The sequence below is a fragment of the Musca autumnalis genome, unplaced genomic scaffold, assembly GCF_047663935.1.
Source record: "Musca autumnalis isolate F117 unplaced genomic scaffold, ASM4766393v1 scaffold_3, whole genome shotgun sequence".
NCBI lineage: Eukaryota > Metazoa > Arthropoda > Insecta > Diptera > Muscidae > Musca > Musca autumnalis.
In genome coordinates, this window is record NW_027411866.1 from 216,998,833 (window position 1) to 217,016,066 (window position 17,234).

The window sequence follows — 17,234 nt, forward strand, 5'->3', positions numbered from 1 at the left end:
AGTAGCATTGTTAGTGTAAAAAAGCAATAATAGAATTTCGATCTCCTTTTCTGACACTAGGTAGTTATTCAAGAAGTTCAAAAAGGGACAGCAATGCAATTGTTATTGTAAAATGATAAAGGATCGCTATTTTCTAGAATAGAAGTTCAGAAAGCGATTACTTCTGATAGAGGAAGTGACTCACTCACTCCCAATTGCTGGCTGGGAAACTGACTGACTGATGTTTTTGTTTTGATATAAATGTGGCAGAGTTCTTGACATAGAGACAGAGAAAGAATTTGGGGAGAGTAATCCAAAATTTCCTTTGCAGGGAGAGACTTGAAAAATGTTGCCCTTTGATTTGCAAGGAGCAAACACGTGTGTGGGGATTTTTGTTATGTATTTGAGAGATAACTTTTAATAATTCTCTGTGATGGAGCCACCCAAAGAGAAAGAGAGACTCTTAGGTGGGAGCAAATTTCCCTTTTCACATTGAGGTAGGTTTTGTTTGCACTGATTTTTTTTGCAAACTCTGTGGATGCTGTGCTCCATGGGAGAATTTTTCTCTATGGATTTATCTGTCCATATTGTTGTTGTTATGTTGCTATTGGACACTCTCCCATATGTTATTTTCCTTCTTGTTGCTTGTGTTGTTAATGTTTTGTTTTGATTGTTGTTCCAATACACAATTACTGCCTAGGCTTTGTGGATGCTGTTTCCTATGCTCTTTGTTTGGGGAAATTTTATGTTGTTTTGTTTTTTTTGTTTTACTCTGTCGTCCATTGCTCTCGTCGTGTATGAATGGTTGGATGCATTTTGGACTCGTGGTTTTCAATTCTCGCATCAACAAATTTCGTTGCCGTTATGTGTACCGTTATGCTGCTGATATGTGTAATAGTTGTGTTGTGTTTCGTTGTACTGGATGGAGGTATGGGGACAATAAAGAAATTGTTACGACTTCTTGTCGTGCCAAGGAGGAACACATATTTAGTCTTCGCGTGATTTCTACACGTAACGGTTGCTAGTGACGCACGGTGCGCGTTTTTTCGTATTAGGCGTAAACTTTTTTGTGCTAAACTTTCATGTGGAAAAAAAGTGCAAGGAATTAAAAGGATTAAAAGTTCGATGCAGTTCGACGATGCCGGTTTTGAGTGAAGTGATAATTAATACATTTTTCGCGAATTAAAAATAGTTAAAAGTGAATAACATCTTTACGAAAATCGAAGTGTAAATTCGTCGATTTTGTACAGTATAGCAAAATTGTGGTAAAAATCTATATCTTTGCAAGGCTATAAAGCATAACATACGTTTTCGGTGCATTACGGTTTACGGTATCTTAGGCGGTAGTGTTTTTAAATAAAAAAATACAAAACAAGGCAATTTCGAAAAGAAAAATTAAAAAAAAATATTAATTGTCAGAAATAACTTTTTTGAAATCTTGTGGTATTGTGTAACCCAACGGAAATCGTAAGAAATTTATTCACCCATATAATATAACATCGAATTCATAGCTCCAACAGGGAGATTTTGCAAATATAGTATAAAAGAATGCATATAAATATGTGTTTCTGTGTGTGTGTTTGAAATAAAGAAATATAATATGTGAACTTTAATAAGAACGTGAATTTTCGGAAAAGGTAAGTACCCGCAATAGAGTTTTTTGTTATTGTTTATCCCCAGATCTCATCAATATATAAATATGTAAACATCTTAAAATTGTGGCTTAAGGTGTACAAATTGTTTTAAAGGCAAAATTTAAAATATTGATTTTATGTACATACAATCATTTGTTGTGTTGCATGCTTGTTTTATCTTGAACTTATCATGTTTTTTCGTTTCCTCTTTTGAGTACTTATTCTGTTTTTTTTTTGTGTGCATCGAAGAAGGTCGATTAGATGATTGCTTTCACAACTAATTACCCTTGTATGTAGACATTAGTCGTAAATATGAAATGTTGTCTACATACAGACATACTTAGGGTGCTAACCCCATACGTGTTTTTTTTTTGAAGGACGTCTTAGCAGTTAACGGGCTTGTTTACAGTTTGTACTTGTAATACTTTAAGATGTGGTCTTTTTTGGAATTGATTAATTCAGATGCACATACATATTTCGGATGCTGACACCGTACGTGTTTATTTGGAAGGACGTCTTAGCAGTAATCGTGAATGTTTACAGTGACATTTTTGGTTTTCTAGTATGACCGTTAGGATGATGAATTTTACAACATCGTTTCTCTGTATCATACTTTGAATACATTTTCATGATTATATAAAACAATATTAATCTTATTTTAATGACCATTTGAGTGTTTCTGTGGAGGAGATTTCGATTACTTCAGATTTGGTTACTTTCCAAAATGTTGTCATGCTTTCTTACGTCTGCAAATTGCATGAATATTAACATATTCTGATTTTAGACAACATTTAAAAAGACGGCCCATGTTTTGGTCGTAATATTAGCATACTCCGCCATCCCAATTTAGTTATCTCTAAATTTTTTTTAGATGTACCCTCAGACTGAATATTGAGGCTTTCATATATGGACCGGTCAAATACCGAAATCGTTTGCACCAAACGAATATGCCTACAAAAATATAGCCATTTTTCGAAGTTTTGGTGCAGTTATCTTAACGATTATGGACGTTTCGAACAAATGTGGAGGCCTTGCTAATTAATTTGATTTGACTGAGGGAATTGAGCAACATAGTCCATCTTGAAAATCGATTTATGTATTTAAGGACCTGTATTACCCATATTCGAAGTGAAATTAAGTTTGGACAAAATATGAAAAATTTTGAACCAAATCGGTTGATCAGTTCGAGAGTTATCGTTCTCTCCAGACACTACATATGGTGCCATTACACCTTTCGGACTGTTTTCTCAAGAAGTATGGACTTACCCCTGAAAAACTTTTACCGTCATAATTGAGGCAGCGAACGCCACTTTGCTGCAACAAAAATCAAAGTGATTCGAGAGCAGGCCTTAAAATGAACCTATCCGAAATTTTGTGAGGGAGGTAACCGAAGGAGTGGACAAATATAGCCCATATTCGAACCTGATCTATATCTGGTAGATATATTAGGATGTGTAATGTATGGACCAACTCGGTCGCTCTCTTCAATAGTTATCGTACGCACAATTTTTTCCGAACATTTTTGAACTTTTGTGGGGGAGGTACCTGAAGAAGTGGACCGATATGGCTTATCTTCAAACATAATCTAAGTTTGAACTGAATATTACGAAGGCAAATTTTTGGACCGAATCGGCAGATCTGTTCGAGGGTTATCTTGCGCTCCAACCACTACACACGGTGTTATAGGGGGTTTTCACAACTTTCAGGTCATTTTCTCAGGAAGTATGGACTTGCCTCTGATGGAACTTGTACGGTCGTATGGGGGCAGTGAATATAAGTTGCTGCAACAAAAATCAAAGCGATTCGAGAGCAGCTCCTGAACTGAATTTTGCCGAAATTTTGTGTGGGAGGTATCCGAAAGTGTGGACCGATTGAGTCCATATTGAAACCCCATCTAAGTCAGGTAGAAATTTTACGATTTGCAAAGTATAAACCAAATCGGTTACTTCCTTCAAGAGTTATCGTGCGCACAAATTTTCCGAACATTTTCGAACTTTTGTGGGAAAGAAGGACCGATATAACCCATCTTCGAACTTAAACTAAGTTTGGACAAAATATTACAAAAGCCAAATTTTGGACCGTATCGGTTTATCCGTTGGATAGTTATCGTGCGCTCCAGCCAGCCAGACAGACGGACGGACATGGCTAAATCAACTCCAAATTGTCTGAAACTCATTTCGTCCAAACATACTTGGGGTCAACAACCAATATTTCGATGATGCACATTTTGCCCGTATGAAAGTGTATATACCCTCGATAGCATAAATGCTGAGGGTAGAAAAAAACCTTAAACTTTACATGTTCCAAATTTTGTGTGGGAGATACCCTAAGGAGTGGTACGACGTAGTTCCATATATGAACGTAATCCAAGTATGTACGCGAGTGTTATGTTAGGCATAACCAAGTTTAGTTAGTGCCGGCACATTTTTTGGAGCTCCAGGCCATTATCTCAAAAAGTATGGACTTGTCCCCGAAAAAGAATGCATCGTCTAGGAAAAAAATACAAAGTCAAAATTTCGATTTTTAACAAAAAAATGTGCCGTTTATTGACCATTGGTCGGCCAAAAAAATTTTAAGGAAAATTCTCTTATTTGACGACAATTTTTTCAATAAACTCACAAAAATATATGAAGACTGAACACCAAATTTCTGTAATTTTGGGTGGATAATGTGGCTAAAACCTTAAAAACCCGAAAATTGGGCGGTACCGTTCCACGGGGTTATATCAAAACGTGAACCAATACCAACAGTCCTCCGTAAAAATATTTCGCAAGACCTGGCGAAGACTAAATACCAAATATCAGCTGCATTGGTTGTTTAATGTGGCTAAAACCTTGAAAATACCGAAAATCGGGCGATACCGTTCTATTGGAGCCTATCAAAACGTGGACCTATGTACATCATTTTTATCAGAAAAGTTTTTTGGTCCATTGGGAACCCTCAATGTAAACTTTCGGCGTATTTGGCCGTTAAACATATGTAAAATCTTCAAAGTTCCGAAAATCGGGAGATACAGTTATATGGGGTCTATATCAAAACGTCCACCTATGTCCATAATTTGTATCGGAATTTTTTTTTGTAAAGTGAAAATCCCGCATCTCAAAATTCAACTAATTTGGTTGATAAGTTTAGCTAAAATATTCAAAATACCGAAACATTAAGAAGTACCGTTGCATGGGGACTATCCCAAAACGTGGACCGACCTTCCCAATGTTTTGCTCTCGACATTTTCAGTGAACTATAAGTATTTATACCAAAATGACGTAACTGGGGCCGCACAGGATTTTCGTGCGGATGTTACAAAAAAATTCATAACGATTCGTGAGGTGTCACTAAACTGCACTTATTTCAAATTTTGTGTGGGAGGTTCCTGAAGGAGTGGACCGATGTAATCCATATTCGAACCTGATGTATGCCTAGAGGTGGTATTACCAAATGCAAAATTTGGTTCAATTCGGTTACTCCCTTCGAGAGTTATCGTGAGCACAAGTTTTGCGACAATTTTTGAACATTTGTGGGGGAGGTACCTGAAGGAGTGCACCTATATGGCCCATCTTCGAACTTAAATCAAATCTGGACAGAATATTTCGATACCCAAAAATTGAACCGAATCGATTGATCCATTCGAGAGTTATCGTGCGCACCAACCAGCCAGAGAGACAGACGGACATTGCTAGATCTAGTCAAAATTGTCTAAAACGGATATCGTACAAACATACTTGGGGTCTAACACCATTATTTCGATGGGGCACGATTTTGGTCGTATCAAAGTGTATATACCCTCTTTAGCCTAAAGGCTAAGGGTATAAAAATCGTTATCCTATTTTAGTCCTTAAGGACATTCATACGTGCAAGAGGAATTTTTTTTGAAAAAAGTCATCACCATAATGATCATTTGACTGTTTCTGCGGAGGAAAATATTGACCTGGCTTCATTATACCCCCCAGCATTTATGCTAACGAAGGTGTATACACTTTCATACAGGCCAAATGTGCCTCATCGAAATAATGGTTTTAGACCCCAAGTATGTTTGGACCAAATGTTTTTCTGACAATTTGGAGTTGATTTAGCCATGTCGTCCGTCTGTCAATCGGCCCACTCCTTCGGGTACCTCCCACTCAAAATTTCGGAAAAGTTCAGTTTGGGACCTTCTCTCGAATTGCTTTTATTTTTCTTGTAGCAACTTGTATTCACTACCCCACATACGACGGTACAAATTTTATCAGGGGCAAGTCCATACTTCCTGAGAAAATAGCCTGAAAGGTGCAATGACACCGTGTGTAGTGGTTGGATCACAAAATAACTCTCGAACGGATCGGCCGATTCGATCCAAAATGTGGCCTTCGTAATATTTTGTCCAAACTAAGTTTAAGTTCGAAGGCCACATCGGTCCACTCCTTCAGTTACCTCCCCCATAAAAGTTCAAAAATGTTCGGAAAAATGGTGCGCACGATAACTCTTGATGGGAGTGACCGATTTTGTCCATACTTTACACATCGTAATATATCTACCTGATATAGATCAGTTTCCAATATGGACTATATTTGTCCACTACTCCCGCACAAAATTTCGGATAAGTTTACTTTAAGACCAACTCTCGAATCATTTTGATTTTTCGAACTGATCAACCGACTTGATACAAAATTTGCCCATCGTCATATTTTTTTTCCAAACTTAGTTTCAGTTCGAAGATGGGCAATACCTGCCCAGAACTTCCGGTGCCTCCCCCCAATATTTAAAAAAGTCACTTAAATGGTATGTACGATATCTCTTGAACGGGCCAACCAATTTGGTCCAAAATTTGGATCTCCTTACATTTTGACCAAATTAAGTTTAGCTCCTAAATTGGCCCATATCGGTATTCCCCACAAAAGTTAAATATTTGTGTCTGAGTGCAGTTTAAGGTCTGATTTTAAGGTCTGTTCGAAGATTTTTTGGAAATGTATACCGAAGCAGGTCGTTGTGGTCCTGTTTAAAGCGAAATTATGTTTTTCGTGGATAAGTTCATGCTTCCTGGCATACTGGTCCAAAAGTTATACTATGACACACTGAAATGACAAGATATCTATCTTAAAGATTTGACTCCCAAAATAAGATCCACTTCCATAATATACCAAGTCGGTCCATTCCATTAAGTACTTCCTCCGCAACACTTTTGAACTAACCCGGCAAGTTTAAATGTCCAAAAAGAGCCACAAAATTCTGAATAGACCTTAAATAAATTCGATCTGTCCGTAGATGAAAGTTTAAATTCAAGTAGGCTGAGGGTATATCTCTGTCGACCAAGCCGACTGATAGTTTTTTTTACTTGTTTTTTTTTTTCTACAATGCGATATTTTTAATATATATTTGCAAAAATTATTCATGTATCGGTTTAAAAATTTACGGATTAATATACAATCTAGGTACATCTTTGGGGTCTAAAGAACCGATCATGCCTGTTTATTTTTTTGAAGAAGTTATAGCTCCAATACTACTGAACCGATTTCCATCAAATTTGGAACAAAAGCTCCATGTTTGCCGTTGTTATATATATTTTATCAATTTCGGAGGAGATGGGGCACCTTCCAAACACCTATATGTATAAGGCAAACTTATGATTATATTGGTTTTAGAATACATTTTAGGAGGCAATGGGTTTGTGTGCAACCTAGGCACATATTTGGAGCCGAAAATACCGGAACCACGCCCACTTTTAAAATATGTTGTATATTGCCCGATAAGGGCCCGACAAGAACACAAAAAATATTTGCAAAAAATATTGAATTAAGGCTCCCAGTAAGGAATCCATAGTATGACCTGAACATTTCTAGAATTTCATGCAAAGTTTGCCCTCAAATAAAGTTTGGTAACAAATTGCGGCTTGAAGCTGTCTGCTTAGATCGGGCTTTCATTAGATAAGTGAGCAAGTTGAATAAACTTTAATGTGGCTATCGTACATCCATCTACCTCTATTAATGTCTTTCATCTAGACATTAGGGATGTCGAACAAGACAGGTTTTCAAAAATCCCTGAATTCGGGATTTCGAAGTTCCTTAAGCCGGAATTTGTTGGGACTTGCCACTATAGGAGTATGTTTCATTTCTTTCAACGTTAAACAATAACCCAAAATTAGTACAAACTTTTACAAAATGCGATAACAGGTCGATAACAAACTTGTTCAGTAAAAGAGAACTGAGTAGTACTTGTAAGAGCTTACAAGTACATTTACTTGCAAAGTTTTCGAACAGACTTTATAAAAGAGGGGCTTTTACATATTCCGTTATGTAATATTGTCTAAATGTATTTCAAATAATACCCTTCGTGACGTAATTGATCAATTATACTTTCAACAACTCATTCTACAGATGATTATTCTTCCATATGTGTATAAAACATCATTGAAAAGAAGAAGTAAATCCCGGGATTCGAGATTTGAGTAATACCGAAAAACCCGAGGTTTCGGCATTCAGGATTTTGAGATCGCCATCCCTAGTTCAGATGCCTTATTTACGAGTTACTGCAGTTTGTTTACAGCTGCGAAGTCTATCAATATCATTCCATTGCCAATACAAGTCCACGTTGCCAAACTAAAGAGCGGGACCTATTAATATTGGATACAGTGCTGTAGCCATTATAGAGAAATAATTTATTAAAATACATACATATATGTTTTGTATGTTTCCTTGATACAGTTTGTGATCAACATTTTTATCAAGTCGTCTCATCAAAATTTCTAAATTAGTGTTATTTTAAATACATCCTTACATTTTAACTACCACAAGTTCAATATCATTCAACGAATCATTTGCTTCATTGACATAAATATCCGAGTATGCTCGTGTTTTATACGACTTTAAAATTTTTTTCATAAAAATGTTTAAATTTCAATCCTCAAACTAAATATGTTCGTTTTTATACTTTAATCTTTTTTGCGCACATACACACAATGGTGTTACCGGTATTGCTATTTATGTCCTTTAAAGCGGCAAAATTCCTTTCATTTGGTTTTTGCCTTGCCACATATAACGCAACCATGTCAGTCGTATTTTTGCTTTATGATTTTGAGCAGCTGATAAATTGCCAACATATGGATGGCTGTTTTGAGAGATTGTTGCTTTAGCTGATACTGTTGGTGGTTCTTGATGTGAATATGTAGGTGTTGGTGGCATACAAACACGCATGTATGCAAAGGAAACTCATGTATGTATATAGCGAATTATATACTACACACCAACATGGATTTCATCCTTTAGATGTTTTCGTTTTCTTGTTTTTTCACAGTCTTATTTGCTGCGGGTGTATGTATTTCTATTTTTATGTTTTTCCATTTTGTTTTCTACTTTGCAAAGCTTTGTCCTGATTTTGACGTTGCTTTCACAGTATTTTGCCTTTGAAGTTAGCCAGTTATACAGTTAATTTGTCAAAATGTAAAATTTGTTTGTTAGAAGAAATGTAGTCTTTTGCCTTGGTTTTATGTAGGCCAAATTTTTGTTTGGCTAAATTTCGTGTAAACAAGCCTTTAAATTATGGAACATTTTAAGAATGATATAAGCCCTCATTGTTTTGTTAGTAATAATTTTACTGCAATAGGCATATTTTTTTACTTATAATACTCTGACCACACTGTGGACAGTTATAGGATCTACAGCTACATGTTGTCGATTGACACATATTCACTTATTTAAGTGTATTTTAACTATTTGAAACATGTATGTGGGTGGAATCATAGTAGCACGTAGTTCGGTGATAAGCATGAATTTACATATATTTGTGTTGATATAATCGGACTGCAATTATTGATGTGAGGGTAGTTTCCTTTCTTAATTGCCATTTATTTAGAAAGCATGTAAGAAGTATCAGTCAGCCTCGACGGCAGATATATACCGTCAGCCTGTGTGAATTGAAACTTTCATCTATTGACAATATCGATTTGAATATCGGCTACGCAATAACCAAACCAACCAAATAATTATGCATTAAGGAGTTTTCAGTTTTTGTGACCCTGGAGATTGGAGATTTCAACATGCCGATAAAACAAGTAAAAAAGTGTCAGTCGGCTTTGCCGACAGATATATACCCTCAGCCAATGTGAAGTGAAACTTTCGAATGTATTTAAGGTCTCTTCAGAATTTTGTGGCCCTTTTTGGACATTTGAAATTGCCGACAAAAAATGCGGATTAGGAATTAACTGCACTAAGACACAAATGTTGAACCTTTGTGGGGTAGGTACCCTTAGGGAGGACCGATATGGGACATTTTAGAAGCTAAACTAAATTTTGACAAAATATTAGGAGATCCAGAGTTTGCACAAAATTGGTTGCCCCATTCAAGTAATATCGCCCTAGCATTTTAGTGCAAATTTTTAAATATTGGGAGGAGTACCGGAAGTTGTGGACCTGTATTGCCCCATGAAACTATGTTTGGATATAATTTGACGAAGACCAAATGTTGGACCAAAACGGTTGAACAGTTCGAGTGTTATCGTGCTCTCCGACAGCCACATATGTATGGTGACATAGGAATTTTTTACACCTTTCGGGCTGTTTTCTTAAGAAATATGGACTGGCCCCTCAAAAAACTTTTACCGTCGTAATGGAGGTAGCGAATACAAATCGCTTCAACAAAAATCAAAGTGATACGAGAGCAGGTTTTAAAGTGAACTTATCCGAAGGAGTAGACAGATATAGTTCATATTAGAACCTGATCTATATGCTAGATATATTAGAATGTGCAAAGTATGGATTACATCAGTCACTCCCTTCAAGAGTTATCGTGCGCACAATTTGACCGAACATTTTTGAACTTTTGTGGGGTAAGTACCTGAAGGAGTGAACCTATATGGCTTATCTTCGAATTTAAACTATGTTTCGACAAAATATTACGAAGGCCAAATTTTGGACCGAATCGGCAGATCTGTTCGAGAATTATCTTGCGCTCCTTCCACTACACACGGTATTATAGGGGCTTTTTGCATCTTTCAGGCTGTTTTCTCAGGAAGTATGGACTTGCCCCTGATGCAATTTTTAACGTCGTATGGGGTCAATGAATACAAGTTATTGCAACAAAAATCAACGCGATTCGAGAGCAGGTCCTAATCTGAACTTAGCCGAAATTTTGTGTGGGAGGTACCCGTAGGGGAGGACCGATTGAGTCCATTTTGGAACCTCATCTAAGTTAAGTAAAAATTGCACGATGTGCAAGTATGGATCAAATCGATTATTTCCTTCAAGAGTTATCGTTCATGCTTAAGTGTTCCATACGCCATTTGCCCGTTTTGAGATAATCGCATTTTAATGTTTTGCGTCACAACTGTGTGGAGCTGGCCAAAGCAAATATTTTTATTTTTGACTTGAAATGCTAATAATAGTATATAGAACATATATGCAAAAATTTAGAGGAATATGTATTGAAATATAAAAGTTATAGAGATTTTTTAAAAAAGAATTTTTGTCGATTTGTTCCATATCCGCACTTATGACTCAAATGTGAAATATTGTAAATCACATGGAACAAAGTGACAAAAAAATTTTCCATCTTTGCCTCAATAAATTAAATACTTCTAAATCGAAAATTAAAATTCCGATTTTTGAAATGTGTTTTTAAACTTGTACGTTTTTAAAATATTAATTTCATAGCTGAAAAAAGTTAATGCTTTCCCGTCGAGCCGTGGATATCTCGGAAACTAGAGCAGATAGGAGAAAGCCGACTAGAAATTCAGAAAGAGCATACCGAAAAACCCTACAAACCACCGGTATCTCAAAAAGTCAAAAATGGCGTGTGGAACACTTAAGCATGACACCGACGATTTGTTTTCGATAGTTAGCGCGAACCCCAGTCATTTCAGGTGGCCACCGACCAATAGCATATTATCTTTGTAAACAGTACATGGATTAGCATCGGTGTACATTTCAAAGGATCTTCGAACAGACCCTAAACTGCACTTAAACAAAAATGTTGAACTTTAGTGTGGGAGGTACCCTAAATAGTAGACCGATATATTACATATTAGAACCATGTCCAAGATTCGCAGAAGTATTACGATATGCAAAGTATGGACGAACTCGGTTACTGCCTTCGAGAGTTATCGTAGGCACCACTTTAGCGAAAAGTTTTGAACATTTGTGGGGGGAGTACCTGAAGGAGTGAACCGATATGAACAATCTTAGAACTAAGAACATATTACGAATGCCAAACTATGGACCGAATCGGCTGATCCGTACGATTTATGCGTGCGCTTTAACCACTCCAACGTGGTGCCATAAGGGGTTTTTACGGCTTGCCGGCTATTTTCTCGGTAAATAAGGACTTGTCCCTGAAAAAACGTGTACCATCGTAGTGGGGGCAGCGAATACAAGTTGTTGCAAAAATAATCAAAGCGATTTGGGAACAGCTGTTGAACTTAATTTTTTCCGAAGTTTTGTGTGGGAGGTACTCGAAGGAGTGGCCCTATATAAACCATATTCGATGCTGATCTATATATCGTGAAAGTCTTATGTTGTGAAACAAATCAGTTAGTGCCTTCGAGAGTTATCGTTCACACTATTTTACAGAAAATGTTGAATTTTTATGGGGGAGGTACCCAAAGGAGTGGACCGATTTGGTTCATTTTCGAACTCTAACTTAGTTTGGGAAAAATATTACGAAGTGCAAACAATTTGGTTCAAATCGATTGATCAGTTCGAGAGTTATCGTACGCGTCAGCCAGCCAGGCAGACAGATGGACGGAGATTACTAAATCGACTCAAATTTATCTGAAACCGGTTTCGTCCAAAGATACTTGGGATCTAGAACCATTATTTCGGTGAGGCATTTTTGGCCGTAGTTATAATTAAGTCAGGGTATGATATCTACTTTATGGTTAAAGTTAAGTTCGTCCAAGCCGATTATATTTTAAACTAGAATGAAGTAATAAGTTTCATTCCTGTCCATAATTTTAGGTGGATACATTTTTACAGATACCTTTAATGCATAATTAATTGTCTTCAATCGGGCGGCACCTATATATGGGGGCTATAAACATTTTTGGTGACCATTGGGAACCTCAAATATCAAATTATGGATAGTTCAGTCAAAAAAGTTGCTAAAACCTGAAAATCGGGTCCCGTTATATGTTGACAATTTTTTAGTGACCATTGCACAGTGGGTCCACCTGTATGGAGAAAGTGACCAAAAATATTTAGAGTGTAAAAATCAAGCCAATGCACCGGTTACAGCTTCGTTCTGCTGCGATGAGTGTTTTAAGAAACCACGAGCGTAACATTCTCCCCCCTTTCCCCCCTGGAGGGGGTATACGGTAAGAATTGTTTTATGCTCTTAATACAAAATGACATGAACAAAGGTCCCGATTATGTTATGGTGCAAAAATAGGCTTATTCTAGGGCAGCTTTAGTCAGCGGCCCACCATTTATAGTCTGGCACTAGATGGTAGCTGATTTTAACACTGAATAATCTTAAATCCATGAACTACTTTGGAAAATTATTCCCGAGGTGGCCGCTGGTAGGCATCATGGCTAAAACCTTAGGTCAAATTTAAGAAGATCGCGTTCGAATGAAACAAAAACTAATATATTTTTAAAAAGGTCCATGTCATAGGTCCATAGAGTGGTACTTCAGAAATTGTTCCACAATCCTGTCATGTACGTCTTTGCTCTTCCCCAGAAAATTTTGCGCGGTTCTCCTATACTACAGTTTCACATCAGACGATAATCCTCCGCGCACACCAAAATGCTTCTCCGGAAGGTTTTCGCTGTTGATTTCGGGTTGTCCTCAAAAACCACGGATTCACATTTTCCAACGTTGAGATTGAGAGCCCATTTGTTGAGGGGAAAGAGTAGATGATAAAGGGCCGGATTACCAGCTTCTATATTAACAGTTTTATCATCCGGCGATATTCCTCCTACAATACGGTAGTCTTTGGTAGGAAAGTTCATATTTTTGGGCTTTGGCAGCATATGTGTAAGATAATTTGAGGATATTTCATCCTGTCACAAGTTCCAATAATTTCATTACCAACTTTGATGGTTGGTATGTACTTCCCTATGCTTTTCGCGATTGATGTCGGTTTGCCCTTAAAAAACAAAGATTCACATTTTCTAACGGTGAGGTTAAGTCCCTATTTGTTGAGTAGAAAGGGTACGTGATGAATGGTTGGATTAGCTGCTTGTATATCAGCATTTTACATACGCGATAATCCTTCTTGCATACGGAATTGACAGCACATAGTCAACGTGGCGGCAGAAGTCGAAGTTATTGTGTAAAATAATGTCAAGATATGTCACACTTACTTTGATGGTTGGTATGTACTTCCGGAAGCTTTTCGTTGTTGACCTCAGTTTACCCATAAAAACCACAGATTTATATTATCTAACGTTGATGTTGTTTAAAAAACGTCTTTACACTATCTTCAGACGATCATTCCATAACGTCCTCGCATCTCCAATAGGACTATTTTCCGGTGATCTTGGTACATCGATGATGAACAGTTGCCCCAGAATTGATCCTTGAAGAACATCTGCCTTGACGAGTCGCTTTAAAAGCACCTTGCCATCCACTCTCACTCGAAAGACTCGATGCTTCAATCGATGGTAAACGATTGTTTTTTGTTTAAATACCATTCTGTCACATCGTATCGAAAGAATTAACGAAATCCAAGCATACCACAATGATTTCTTTTTTCCGTATAAAAACCTTCCGTTACCTATGTGGAAAAGGCTGCTCGAACATAGGTTGTTGAGTGTTTACGTCAAAACCCAATTTGGCAGCCTCTCAGAATTCTCCTTGTCTTGATGATAGGCTATGATAGGGAAATTTGCTTATTGCTTTCACCCACAAAAAATAATCTGCTCCAGGTTTCAGGGTTGGTATATAATAATTGTTGCACAAACATCCCAGGCAAGACAGGGGAGACTTCTCTCATATCAATGAGTACACCCCAATTCATATTAGCTCAATGATATGGGACCTAATGTTTATCGCCGATTCCGAACGGCGTGTCTAAGACACCACTTGTAGAGAAGTTGTACAAGGCTGAAATACTCAGAAAATGTCGCCAACATTACTGAGGGGTATTTTGCCACCGTTGAAAAGTGTTTGATGTTGACTGGCCGGGGAATCGAACCCACGACCTTTAGCGTGCAAGGCGGGTGTGCATACCATTGCACCACGGTGGCACCCTTCAGGGTCGGTAAAACTAGTACTTTTTCCAGGTTAACGGGAAATAGCCGTTGAGAAAGTGATTAAATGGTATTGTGAGTAAAAGGACGGTGGGTTCTCCTGCCTTCTTTAGTGCGATGTCCGAAACATTGTCGATGTTACAAGACATCTTCGGTGCTCGTCGTGCTATAGCTGATCCGGCCATGTCAATTCCCATTGTCATCCCACAGGGATCAATCACCTGTTGCGAATGAATCTGATTTTTGTTCTTTGATAAATTCCTCTATCCACAGCTGTACTGACCTGGTTGTTGTGTTACTTGGGACTAGTGAATATCCTGCCTGTGAACTGCCAGGACTTTAGCCTTTTGTGAGTTATCCGAGATAAACACTCCATCATTGCTAATGATTTCTTTGATGTGTTGCCTGAATGATAGAACAGCAGCTGTCTTCACCTTCTCGTAGGTTTTGGAGTTATCCTCGAAACTTTCGAGGTATGCTTTGTAGCACTCTTCCTTATGTTTGTTTATTGATTAGTTTTCTGATTATTATACTGAGGTCCGCTTTGAGGTTTGGATGACTCTCAGGATCCCATGGGATGTTCGAAGGCAATAAATAATTTTATAGGAATTTGCTGCAGGTTTTATTTACAAGGATTTACTTTGAATTATGGACAGCTCCGCTCCAAGACTAACCCTCACACAAAATTTCAGGTATAGTTAAATTTGTCATTCCGTTTGTAACACATCTAAATATTCATGGGAGACCCTAGTATATATGTATATTCTTGATCAGAGTAAAATTTCTAGTCGATATAACTATGTCCGTCTATCCTTCCGTCTGTTGAAATCAAGTTACAGCTCGCAATTTTTAAGATAGAGTTTTGGAATTTGGTATAGAAGTTTATATTACTCCTAGGATGTTTGGTATTGCAAAAGGGCTATATCGGTTAACGTTTTGATGTAGCCTCCATAGAACGGTATCACCCGATTTTCGGTAGTTTGAAGGTTTCTGCTTCATTATCACCGAAATGTGGTCCTCGTTGGGGATACAAAACTTTCCCCTCTAAAATTTTCTGTACAGGTCCACGCCTTCATATAGCCTCCATAGAACGGTACCTTCCGATTTTCGGTATTTTGAAGGTTATGGCCACCACAATCAATTAAAATGGCTGAAGCTTGGTATTTAGCCTTCGTTGGGGTATTCAAATTTCATATAGCCCCCATAGAACAGTACCTACCGATTTTCGGTATTTTGAAGCTTGTGACCTCAATAGTCATCTAATGTGGCTGAAATTCGGTATTTAGTCTTCGTTGGGTGTATAAAACTTTCCCCCAGAAATTTGTTGGTACACGTCCACGCCTTAATACAGCCCCCATAGAACGGTACTACTCGATTTTCGGTATTTTGAAGGTTTAGTTTCATTATCACACCGAAATGGCTGAAATTTGGTACTTAGCCTTCGTTGGGGGTATAAAACTTACCCCCCAGATTTTTGTTGGTATGGGTCCACGCTTTCATGTAGCCCCCAAGGAACGGAAACTCCCGATTTCCGGTATTTTGAAGGTTGTATCTACGCAAATTGCTTAAATTTGGTATTTAGTTCCAATTTTAGGTATAAAACTTTCCATATGAAATTTGTCAATATAGGTCCACGCTTTCATATAGCCCACATAGAACGCTACCTCCCGATTATCGGTATTTTGAAGGTTGTGGCCACAACATCCCACCAAAATGGCTGAGTCTTGGTATTTAGTCTACCTTGGAAGTAAACCCTTTCCGACTGAATTTCCATTTTACTTAAATACCACTCGTGGTGGAGGGTATAACAAGTTCGACTTAAGGACGTTCTTACTTGTTTTCATGTGAAATATTCTGTCCACATATGCGGTAATTCATAACGAATATACAATGATAACAACTTTCAACTAGATTTAAAATATCTTTCAAACATTGAATTTAAATATAAGCTGCAACGAGTAATACACTGGCCTGTGGTCACTTTTGCTACACTTCAAATTTTCGCCATCAGACAAAAGTTTATTTTGTTCCCATGATCCGTTTCAACAGCGTAGACATTCATAAATTTTTCAATAGAATTGAATGAAATTTTTCGGTTCTTTTCAAGTACATACATACATATTTAACGTTGAACAATACATGAAAAATAATCCGACATAACTGTCAGAGTGCTGTTATAAACGTTTAAGTGGATTTTTCTATACACAACGGGAATAAATTTTGAAGTATTTTTTTGCACAAGACAAAAAGAAAGGTAAAATGGTGTTTGGTAGATTTAAAATATATATATATATATATATATATTTTTTTTTTTGCTTAAATTCAAAAAATTTAAAGATGTCACTGATAAGGTTATAGCAGCACTTTAGTTCCTAAATTTAAACTAAATTATGTCAATAGATTTACTGTCGGGAAAGGTAGTTTCGTACCCAATATTTGGTTATACTCGTAATGATATCCCTATGAT

At 37.2% G+C, this 17,234-nt stretch overlaps 1 long non-coding RNA gene across 1 annotated transcript in view; it reads left to right on the top strand.

Moving 5' to 3' along the window:
• The first annotated feature begins 967 nt into the window (after positions 1 to 967).
• Positions 968 to 17,234, top strand: part of LOC141398981 (uncharacterized) — a 647,890-nt gene continuing 631,623 nt past the window's right edge. Inside the window, exon 1 of the long non-coding RNA XR_012411742.1 lies at positions 968 to 1,616. This is a non-coding gene — a long non-coding RNA (uncharacterized lncRNA). The remainder of the gene's footprint in view (positions 1,617 to 17,234) is intronic.